The sequence below is a fragment of the Macaca thibetana genome, chromosome 17 (assembly GCF_024542745.1).
Source record: "Macaca thibetana thibetana isolate TM-01 chromosome 17, ASM2454274v1, whole genome shotgun sequence".
NCBI classification, from domain to species: domain Eukaryota; kingdom Metazoa; phylum Chordata; class Mammalia; order Primates; family Cercopithecidae; genus Macaca; species Macaca thibetana.
Genome location: NC_065594.1, coordinates 73,106,075 through 73,118,867, shown reverse-complemented (window position 1 = coordinate 73,118,867; position 12,793 = coordinate 73,106,075).

Here is a 12,793-nt window from a genome sequence, read left to right as displayed (position 1 = left end):
ATCACAATTAGCACTTTACCCTATTCCATTAAATGGTGTAGGAGTGGGTGTAAGACCCACTTCTAGCCAATGTGATTTATGGAGATTTCTGGAAAAAAAAAAAAAAAGGTGTTTTCACTGATTAAAGGAGCAGAAGGGTCATTTTGCATCAGCCTCCTGCCTTCTTAGAGCTACACAGCCAACCTTCTGAGTAAGAGACAAGACATTGCTAGAAGACAGACAATGACAATAGAGGGATGCAAAGAACCTAGATCCTTGAGTTCCTATTTGAGTCACCAAACCAGCCTTAGGACTTCCAACCTCTGGACTTCTTGTTAAATAATTAATAAATACCTGTTGTTTATGCCATTGTTACTTGGTTATTCTACCGTTTACAAGTGAAAGCAATTTAACCTATACACCAAACTCAATGAATAATGAGATAAATTAAAGGCAAGAGACAGTGAATAGTTGCAAAGGTAAGAAGAGAACAAAAACATTAGGTAGCATTGTGGAACCCAGGTGAGGACATTTTCAAACACAAAGCAAATTGTAGTGGACAAGAAAGACATGGAGATAATGGTACTTGGACAATGATAAGGAAGTTTACTGGAAATTTTGAGAGAAACATTTTAGTAGAGTAAATTGGGTGGATGCTAAACCACGTGGAGTCGTGTGTGAAGTAGATGGAAAGAACATGGAAATACCAGGTAAAACTGATTAGAACATGGTAACTGTATGTAGAAGGGGTAGAGAGGTAGTCGGGAATATTTTCCAGAAGTTTCTAAAACTTCAAGGAAGAATGAGTAGACATAAAAAGAGAACGAAATCCAATATGATCTTACTGGGTTGGTTGATTTTAAATTTTTCTTCTCATCTGCATTTTTCATGTTTTCTACAGTAGAGATGAGTCCTTGGTTAAGAGATAAAAAATAGTGTTTTGACACGAGTATGTCACATGTTTAACATAAATACAAATTATAGCATTTGGTTCATGTTTTACAAAGTGAAAAGGTCTTACCCTATCTCATGTAAGTAAAACAATTGGCTATTAATATGTTTCTGAATAAAATAATAACTCTGAAAAGTATGAAGTGTCTCATGTTAATTTTTTAAAAGCCTTGGGTTTATAAAGAAAAAAAAGCAGAGCTACAACAGAATTTATCATCCTTTTGCTCAGTTATAGTAATCATGAATGAAAAAATGGGTGAATTTTAGTTTTTTCTTAGTATTTTTTAGATCAAAGTTGGACAAATAACTTCAAATAAAATCTTATGAAAACAGGAGAATGGACTTGAAGTGCCTATTCCACATCTCAGCTTGGCACAAATCAAAATCGCTTAGTTAACCTGCCTCTTGAAAAACACGGCCTGTAATGAAAAAGCTGTCAGAAATTTAACAACAGTAGCTCTGCCAGGTGCCTGGATAATGGGAAGGTTGCTGAGTTACAGAGAAAGAAAAGGTAAACTTGGGTGAATAATGACCAGAAATGGTGAAAATCTTTCATTTCCATCTTGTGGTTCATATCCAGTGAAATCCTAATAGTTCATTTAACATTTATTGAGCCTTAAATGTATACCTAGTGCTAATATAAACCAATTAAAATTATATCTTTAGGGCAGCTGAGAACAAACTGGGTTGCTAATGATCTCTTGGGGGAAAACCGAACACTGTGGGGCAGCAGATTCTTCTTGTCTTGAAATATTCTTCTAAGACTCTGAAGCCAGAACTGTTTGGCTTCAAAGAAAGGAATCATGTGATCTACTTAACCAGATTTTCTCCTAAAAGTTATAACAGGGTTTATCCAAGAGAACTGAAAGGACTCTAATTATTTAGTTATGTTTAGTCTTCATATATGTCAGAAACTTAGACAATAAAAATATTCCATATAATCTTAAGATCTACTCATCGTTACCTAAAATATTACTATCAACAGTCAAGAACACAGAATAGAAAATATATTAAGGCATCACAATGATTTAAAATACTATTTTCAGGCCAGGTGCAGTGGCTCACACCTATAATCCCAGTACCTGAGGCCAGGGGTTTGAGACCAGACTGGACAACATAGCAAAATCCTATCTCTACAAAATACACAAAAATTAGCTGGGTGTGGTGAGGTGCACCTGTAATCTCAGCTACTTGGGAAGCTGAAGTGGGAGGATCACCGGAGCCTGAGAGGTCAAGGCTGCAGTGAGTGGTGATAGTGCACTGCATTCCAGCCTGGGTGACAGTGAGACTCTGTCTTAAACAATAAAATTAAATAAAACACTATTTTTAAATGTTCATATATATTAATGACCAAGGAGTCTACTCTTCATTGATTCTAAGTGATTTTCATGCCTAGAACTGCATCTTAGGTATTAAATATATTTAAATATTGAGTAACCAAATATTTACTTTCAAAAATTGCTGTTAAGACTATGCCTTGGAACAATCTTGACAAATGTACTACTGGCTAAGCATCATTTCATAACATCATTAGGAAAGTTTATTGTATAGCAGGAAGAGTTTCATTTTGACTTGAAGGCTCACAATATTAATAGATGCATTTGACAATGCCATTATTTGAAGCTCACGCATTTTTGAAGTGTTTCCAAATCAGATATGTAAATGTAAGAGTGACGAAGGTGAAAAACCTATCACAAATGAATAAACGTGCATTTTTGTAGTTAATAAAAGATTGTCTAACTGTGTCTTGTTATAAATTCAGGTATTAATATTGTGAGAGATGATTCTGTAGCTAAGCAGTAAATTTGACATACCTGGATTATTAAAACCATGCTTCTTGCCAGTCATTATTCTGGTGGTTTGGCTGTTGTGAAGGATGAATGAAGCTTTGCATAGTTTTCAGATCATCTGGCATCATAAACAATGGCATTCCTTAAGGCAAGTGGATAACAACACAGACTTATTCGGTAGGGAATAGCTCTTCACATGACGCTAACTTTCATCAATGGAACATTTACTCTTTATTAAAATGGTTTCACAGATTTAAAGGCCCTGAGTTAATTATCTGTTGTTAATTATTTTGACATTAAACAAGCAGTATGACAGACTTAGTTTTTGGAAAACACTGATAATCAACCCATAAAATATTGCTGTTATTTCTTACTACCTGCAGGCCTCTGCTCTTGTAACTGTTTTCAATGCAACATCAGCTAAGAAGGCACCTGCTCAGAAGGAGCAGTAAGATACAATTTTTTGATTAAGCTTTTTAAAAATGTTAATATAAACTAACATAAGAGGATGAAAACAAAAAGATTACTTAAACAAATTACAAAATTGTTTGACTTGTTTGATTAGAATTAAAAAACTGAAGACATTTTAAGATACTAATATGACTAAACCTTGCTATCTATGATCATATATTGATACGACATTATTTTTAATAATTGAAACCAATCTGAATACTCTAAAATTAAGTAACATACTCAAAGCTTTTAATTTGGGAAGTTTTCTAATAACTTCAAAATACAATAATTAAATTCATTCAATGTTATTGTAAATTACCATAGATTCTAGCAAAAAAAAAAAATTGAGTGAAAATTTTGAACGGATTATCTGCTTTATCTAGTGGTATATGGAAGTCAATAAAATATATTTGTTTTCTTGTTACACCATAAGGCAGTATCATTTCAGTTAGCTTTTCTCTATTCATTGCTATAGTCACATACGTCCCAGTTAGAAGCCATAAAAATGACTATTGTTTGGTCATAAGAAAGACAGAGTAGGAGAGGGCCGGGCATGGTGGCTCAGGCCTGTAATCCCAACACTTTGGGAGGCCGAGGAGGGTGAATCACGAGGTCAGGAGTTCAAGACCAGCCTGGCCAACATAGTGAAACCCCATCTCTACTAAAAATACAAAAATTAGCCGGGCATGGTGGTGCGAGTTTATAGTCCCAGCTACTCGGGAAGCTGAGGCAGGAGAATTGCTTGAACCTGGTAGGCAGAGATTGCAGTGAGCTGAGATTATACCACGGCACTCCAGCCTGGGTAACAGAGTAAGACTCTGTCTCAAAAAAAAAAAAAAAAAAGAAAAAGAAAAAAGAAAGGGAAGGAGAAAACAGCCAAGTTGGTATTAATATACCATTCTACAAAGAAAAACTCAAAAATCTTAATGGAACCAGGTCAACAACATGAGTCCAGTGATATACCAATAACCAGGCTGATTCCTAAAAATGTCTGATTCTTTTATAATGAATGTCATCTATTAGGCCAGTTACAAGAAACTATTCCATTCTTATTTACATAGCTTCTCAAACTCCAACCATTCCCCATCATGACTGGAGTGAATATACATGGACATCAGGAGGACAAAGAAAATTTGTTTCTTCAACTTAGTCATCGGTAGGAGTAAGTACAAGAACTGAGCAATAAAATATGCTTTCTACTAAGTCAGGAAAACAATTCTGCCATATGGCCAGACAAACCTGTAGCATATTCTTTGTCAATGCCAACATTTTCAATTAAGATTTTTATGCACAAGTGATTTTGTTTTAGTTTTGATTCCTTAAAATGATCACAAACATACTTCCATCTTCCACACTGAGCAAAGTTTCCTAACCATTGTGTGACTACATTAAGCCCAACTGTGTCACATTCTGGGTTTACAGCCTGCATAATAAATACCAACTATCAATAATCTTTAGATCTATGGATAGAAAATAGCACTGATCTTGATCTCTATTGTTTATTGGTAAGTCAAAATCTGAGCTTAAGTTTGCTGAATTTACATCAAACATGTAAGGCCAACATCCTATGTTCTTTATCAGCCACAGAAAATTGTATTGTATTTAGCTTCATATAACACATCATTGTGTTTTATTTGAAGAATATGGTCTATTTGCCTTCACAGCCTGAACTCACTTCCAGGCAATCATTTTTAAAACTTGCTTCTATATTAACTTCACACATTTTATTACATTTCAGGGGGAAATAATTAAATGTTTGTGAGAGAGAAAATCTGGTGTATATTTTTTAAGTTACTTGAAGCAAAAAAAAAAAAAAAAAAAAAAGTCTGAGCTAGCCAGTTGGAAGTTCCATCTACTAATGATCTGTTTCCAGGGAGGTGTCTGAAGCAAGCAAGCATAGAAACAGGCAGTGACGTGCCTTTGGATTTCTCCTGATGTTCATTTGCAATCATAGCCAATCAATGTTGAGGACATTACTAAGCAATCCAGTGCTGTTTGCTTGTAATTGGTAAACTGTCTTCCAAAAAAAACATCTTTGGGCTTCACAACACCCTAGTCATAGAGCCATTAGAGAATGAATGTCTTTACTGTACAGGAGGACCTCCATGAATAATGAATAGGGCTCTATTTTTCCTGGGAAACAAACATGTACCAGCATGTTCGTGGTAATGAACAGTATTGTGAGTGTGCATAGCATAGAAGGACACTAAATCTGCTCTGACTTCCACCTTAATTTAAGTAGATAACTGATTTTAAAACCCCATGGAGAGTTAAGCTTATTTTAAATTTGTAACATGCTACCTGGCTTATATGTTGCTTTTACAAGTTCAAAAATAATGATTTAATACAAAAATTGAAGAGATGAAGGATCATGTTACAGTCTCTAAGGGGCAAGACAGGCTTACACAAATTCGAGAGGAAAAGAAAAGAACGTTTGAATACAGTATTTAAGAAACTAGAATTTCATTTTTACTTTACACTCGAAAACATAGTGATCGTGATTCTCTGGGGTATACATAAAAAATAGTTTGTACTGCGCAAATTACAATCAAGTGTAGATATTTGCCCAAGAAATATTTCAAAAAATAACTAACAAGAAGTAAGATCTAAGATTTTTAAATGATAATGCCCTTTCAAAGTGTTTAAAACTATTTGGCTTTTCCTTTAGAAAGATCATGAAAGGACAATGTATTTTGTAAATTATGTTCATAATGATTTTACTTACAAAAGATATAATTTGCTAGTCTGTTTTCATAATGAATGAGAGCTTAATGAATCACACTTACTTCACCATTCAACAAAAATACAGGGCATCACAACATTGAATTTAAATATTCACTAGAAGTCTTTGGACTTTGGCAAGAAGATTTCTAGATTTTTTTTTTTTCCATTCTTGCGGGCAAAACATGTTCTTCAAATTTACTTAAAGAATTACTTAATCATCATGCAAAACTATTATGTATTGCAATTGGTAGCAGCTCAGATGGAAAATTTTATATTTGTATAATGGTCATGCATTTTCACAGGCCACAAACTCAGGTTTAAGAAATGGAACCTCCTTTATTTTCCTGTAATGGAATTTGAGTTCTATTTCAAATCTTTCTTCTACTCAGTAGGAGAAAATTTTATCTTGCCAATTCCAGGTAAATTTAGTCACAAAAGAACTTTTTCAGACATATCTCCCTTCCCAGAGAGGGTTCTTTTTTCCAATGAGGATATGGTGAGACAGCCAGACATTGGTGAAAGCAGATCAATCATCTAAATTCTTGGTCATTGCTATGTTCTAGAAGCATTTTCTGAGAAGTGGATTTTTGTCCAGTCCCTGGCTATCTAGTCTACACTGTATCCTAGGTTGCACTACCCTTCTTCTGACTTAGACTTCCCGCACACACACCAGTGTGCGTGAACTTCCAGTAGAGTTTTATTTTTTGTTTTGTTTTCTCTCTATCTTAACTTCCCTCTGCCCTTTTGTTGATTGCATGGGAAGGCTGGGTCGCCTCCTGCACCTCTCTGTATGTCCCTCACTTTGCCCCTGCATTCCTTCTGTTTCAAAGCTCCCATGTCATTGTAATACAAAGTGTATCAGAGAAGCTACAGACTAGGAATGTCTCCAGATGGGAAAGTCAGAATATACATCTTTCCACAGTAGAAGCCCTAATCCCATTAGGGTTCAGCCCATAGACAGGACATGGGGGAAACTCTATCATCTACTTGCTTCCTTCAGCATTCTCTCTCCCACTTCTCCCAGCATTTTTAGCTAGGATGGGACAAGGAAATGGCTCTGGCTGCATGTATTTTGCGTTCTCTCTAATCTATTGCTTATGGCCTATACTTCAGATCTTAGACCTTTTGGAGCTCAAAAGAAACTTTCCTCTTTCTGAATGCTTCTAGCTCTTACAAATCAAAAGTCATGGCTGCTAAGACTGCCATCTCTGCATTAAGTTTAAGAGAATTTTTAGAAATTTAAAAGATGAGAATTGATTTCTTTGTTATCTCAGCAGACAACCCATACACTGACTAAGTGGATAGCAGTTGTCAGGACAACAAAAACATGCTAGAAGACAAAAAACAATAGTAAATTTCTGAGATTTTTTAAATGTATATATATGCTACAAAGCAGTATGTGGACAATGATTTGAAGTAAGTAACAGCTTATATTTATAAAAGTATAAGCACACGCCCGGGCACAGTGGTTCATGTCTGTAATCCCAGCACTTTGGGAGGCCGAGGAGGGTGAATCATGAGGTCAGGAGTTCAAGATCATCCTGGCCAAGATGGTGAAACCCCATCTCCACTAAAAATACAAAAAAAATTAGCCGGGCATGGTGGCAGGTGCCTGTAATTCCAGCACTTTGGGTGGCTGAGGCAGGTGGATCATGAGGTCAGGAATTCAAGATCAGCCTGGCCAAGATGTTGAAACCCTGTTTCTACTAAAAATACAACAAAAATTAGCCAGCTACTTGGGAGGCTGAGGCAGAGAATTGCTTGAACCCAGGAGGCGGAGGTTGCAGTGAGCAGAGATTGTGCCACTGCACTCCAGCCTGGGCGACAGAGTGAAACTCTATCTCAAAAAAAAAAAGATAGATAGATGGATAGATAGATAGACAGATAGATACATACATACATAGATATGCACACTTACAACATTTTCCTATAAAATAAGTCCTACAAGCAATTGTTGAGTGCACTGTGCCCCAGTAGTTAACAAACCCTGGTCTCAGGCTTTAAGCCACTCACAGTTTAGCCTAGCAGGGATCGTCAAGACCCTCTGGTGAGCTAAATAGGAAAAAAATATGATAAACATCCCTATTAGACATTACAATCGTGTTTGTCTTGTATTTTTCTGCTCCAGGGAGACATGTGTCCTACAGTTGCCTTTATCATTCAAAAAATATAAATCAGCCTGAGTCACTAAAGATAGTTTTCTTCCAAGCCAACCTCTGGCTTCTAGGGGAGTCTTACTGTCCAGGGTCCTATCGAGATATTTAGGGAACATGCCTTGAGAAGATATAGGGAAATTCAAGTAGCCCTTTTAATATTCAAGGTTCTATAATATGAAATGGCAGTCCCAGGAACTGATCTGACACACATATGTGTTTTGTTGGCCTTGAAATAATTTAAAGCAGTGTCATCATTTAAAATTGGGAGATAGCACAAAAGACCACCATGCCTCTGTATGGCCTCTGCAATGTCAGCTGTTCCCAGGTTCCTGAGTTGCAAAGACTCAGACACAGACTGAAGCTGTTGGTGATCCCAGCAAAGAGATGAAAGGGAGTGACTCTCCAGTAAACCATAAACAGCACAGTCAGAACCCCAGAATGACCATACAAGAGTGAGTCCTTGAGCAACTTCAAGGCTCTGGACAACCCACATCAAAAAGAGAGATAGAGACACAAAGAGAGAGAAAGAGTGTGTATACATAAATACATGCATGCATGGATAAACAAGAGAGAGTGATTATAAGCTTGGAGAGCACCCCAAATGGGAGAAATGGGTGCAAGGCCCATGCATGTCCAGGTTTAGGTTTGGGACACCATACCTAAAGGGATATGCCAGTCCTGGTCATCTGAGAGACTGGAGGAAGACTTAGAAAATTTTGAAAAAGACATCTGGAAACCCAGAAGACCCTGCAATTTGGTGTAGTGAATAGGACAGGAGCTCTGATTGTCAGTCTACAGGCGATACCTTCTGTGGACGCCCATTTGTACACTTGCCTCAGGTTCTCCAATGTTATGACAGGGCTGGCGATCTTCCTCAGTCTATGATTTCAACTCCACAATTTGTTATCATTCTGACTTCTGTAAACAGACTGTTCATTCAGCCATTCATTCCCAGAATCATCATGCTAGAACTTGTTATAAAATTGTGAAACTGCAGACTGTGTCTCTGCCCTCATGAGACTCCACTCTAGAGCTTCATTGAATTCAGAGTCCTTTCATGTTTAAAATTATTTAAAAATTAAATCGGACAAGAAATAAAAGGTAATATAGCCAAAGGCCTCAAGAAGGGCAAACAGATACAGAGATCCTGGCTTTAACATTTTTAATCTCAAGCCTACTTAAAAATGTAGGTTTGACCATTATTTCTTGAAAGGGTACCACTTCAATCCAATTAATCTATATAATATATATTTAATGAAAATATGAGCCACATTATAATTTATGTCTTGTTAATTAATAATTGGCTTCTTTATGTAACTTTCCTAAAAGCAATCAAAGCAGGGTCTGGCTGTGCTTGCAATTGTGATTTTGCTACACTTTAATTGAAAGATCATTGACTCAGAAACCTGAGAAAACAAGACAGGGGAATTTGTTTTTGTTATGAGAATTGATTACTCTGGGCCCTAGAAAAAGGTCTTACCTGTAATTGCCACTCAGGATCTCAGAAACGAATACACTTGAGAATATATAAAAGATCAGATTAATAAATTTAGTTTGCCCACCTTAACATTCACTATCTGCTCCACATACTCATAAACTTCATCAAGACTAATCATTTTAAACCTACTAAAAATGTTTCTATATGTTACGGAGAAAATGTGAATTTTTCTTTTTGTTTTTTTTTTTTGTTTTTTTTTGAGACGGAGTCTTGCTCTGTCGCCCAGGCTGGAGTGCAGTGGTGCAGTCCCAGCTCACTGCAAGCTCCGCCTCCCGGGTTCACGCCATTCTCCTGCCTCAGCCTCCCAAGTAGCTGGGACTACAGGCACCCACCACCACGCCTGGCTACTTTTTTATATTTTTAGTAGAGATGGGGTTCACCGTGTTAGCCAGGATGGTCTCCATCTCCTGACCTCGTGATCCGCCCACCTCGGCCTCCCAAAGTGCTGGGATTACAGGCGTGAGCGAACGCGCCCAGCCAAAAATTTCAATTTTTCATAATCTAACATAGTATTTTAGCTGGCCACAAATAACAGAATATTCATCTCTTGGCTGTTGCTTTGCAGAAGAATCTGAAATTATCAGTTTTCTATTCTTTAAAATATGTTAGTAATTTTGATTAATAAAAAGTAGTGGTATGATCAAGAAAATGAAGTTTAAATTAGAATTTAAAAAATCTTAGATTTTCAGAAGAGTGTTATGGGTCAATAGGAGAGCTTCAGTTTCACTAGTGAATTAATGTGTGCTATTACAATTCATTTCTAAGAAATATAATACATTTCTTAGGAAATGGTAAAGATCGCATGTACATGATACTATATTAGTAACACTTTCATGCATATTGAACCTTATTTTTTCAAATTTATTTAGTTAATTGACAGATATAATAAAATTGTATGCATTTATTGTGTACAACATGCTCTTTTGAAGGATATACACATTGTGGAATAGCTAAATCTAGCTAACTAGCATATTCATTAATTCACATAGTTACCATTTTTTGTGATGAAAACAACATCCACTTTTAGCATTTTTTCAGGAATATAGCATCATTAATATAGTCACTATGCTATACAATCCATCTCTTGAAACTTACTCCTCCTATTTAACTGTAATTTTGTATCCTTCGACCAACAGTCCTCAATATTCTCCCAACCATCTTAGCTTCTAGTAACCACCAATCTACTCTCTATTTCTATGAGACAATCTTTTTTAAATTCCACATGTGAGTGAGATCATGTGGTATTTATCTTTCTCTGCCTGGCTTATTTTACTTAACATAATCTTCAGATCATCCATGTTGTCTCAAATGACAGGACTTCCTTTTTTATGGCTGAATAGTATTCCATTGAGTATATTTACAACAGTTTCTTAATCCTTTCATCTATTGATTCTCAATCCATTTATCTTAGTTTGTTTCCATATCTTGGCTATTGTGAATAGTACTGCAATAAACATGGCAGCATAGATATCTCTTTCATATACTCATTTCCTTTGCTTTCGATATTTACCCAGTAGTGGGACTTCTTGAACATATGGTAGTCCTATTTTTAATTCTTTGAGAAACTTCCATCCTGTTTTCCATACTGGTTATACTAGTTTACATTCCACCAACAGCGTGCAAGGGTTCCCTTTTTCTACATCCTTGCCAACACTTGTTATCTTCTGTCTTTTTGTTAATAACCATTCTAACTGGTGTGAGGTTGTATTCCATTGTCATTTTGATTTGCATTTCTCTGATTACTAGTGATGTTGAGCATTTTTTTCATATATCAGTTGGCCATTCATATGTCTTTTTGTGAGAAATATCTATTCAAGTCTTTTGCACATTTTTAAACTGGGTTATTTGTTCTCTTGATATTGAGTTGTTTACAGGTCTTATATTTTGGATATTAGCCATTAGGAGATGTATAGCTTGCAGATACTTTCTCTCATTCTATAGGTTGTCTCTGCACTTTGTTGACGGTTTCTTTTGCTGTGCAGAAGCTTTTTAATTCGATATAATACAATTTATTTTTGCTTTAGTTGCCTATGCTTCTGTGGTTATATCAAAAAAATCATTACTCAGACCAATGTCATGGAGCTTTCCCCATGTTTTCTTCTAGTAGTTTATAGTTTTAGGTCTTACACATTTAAGTCTCAATCCCATTTTGAGTTGATTTTTGTATATGGTGAGAGATAAGTGTCTAAATTGCCTTGTTCTGCCTGTAGATATCCAGTGCTACCAAAACCACTTATTAAAGAGACTGTCCTTTCCCCATTGTGTGTTCTTGGCACCTTTGCTGAAAATCAGTTGACTGCCAACGTGTGGATTTATTTCTGGGCTCTCTACTCTGTCCTACTGGTCTATGTGTTTGCATTTATGCCAGCACTATGCTGTTTTCATTACTATAGCGTTAGAGTTTATATTGGTAGTCTGATGCCCCAGTTTTTTTTCTTTATGCTCAAGTTTGCTTTGGTCATTTGGAGTCTCCTGTTGTCCCACACAAATTTTAGGAATTTTTTCTCTTTCTGTGAAGAATGTCATTAGTATTTTGATAGGGACTGCATTGAATTTGTATATCACTTTCGGTAATACAGACAATTAAACAATATTATGTCTTCCAATTTATGAAAATGGGACATCTTTTCATTTATTTGTATCTTCTTCAACTTCTTTCTTCAATGTTTAATAATATCAGTGTAGAGATCTATCATCTTCTTAGTCAATTTTATTTCCATGTGGGTTTTCTTGTAGCTATTGTAAATGCAATTATTCTCTTGATTTCTTTTTCAGATAATTGGCTATCAGTGTATAGAAATGCTATGAATTTTTATGTTGATTTTGTATCCTCCAACGTTACTGAATGTGTTTCTTCTCATAGATTGTGTGTGTGTGAAATCTTTAGGTTTTTCTATAAGATCATGTCATCTGCAAACAGGGATGATTTAACATGTTCCTTTCTAGTTTAGATGCCTTTTTCTTCTTCATTTTTTGTTTTTTTGTTTTTTTTTTGTTTGGTTTTTTTTTGGTTTTTTTTTTTTTTTTTTTTGGTCTAATTGCTCTGGCTAAGACTTCCAGTACTGTGTTGAATAAAGTGGCAAGAGTGAGAATCCTGTTCTGTTCCAGATCTTAGAAGAAAAGCTTTCAACTTTTCCCTGTTGAGTATATTAGCTGTATGTTTGTCATATATAACATATATAACCTTTATGGTTTTTAGATACAATGTTTCTATACATGTGGGAATTAGAAATGTTTAAAAT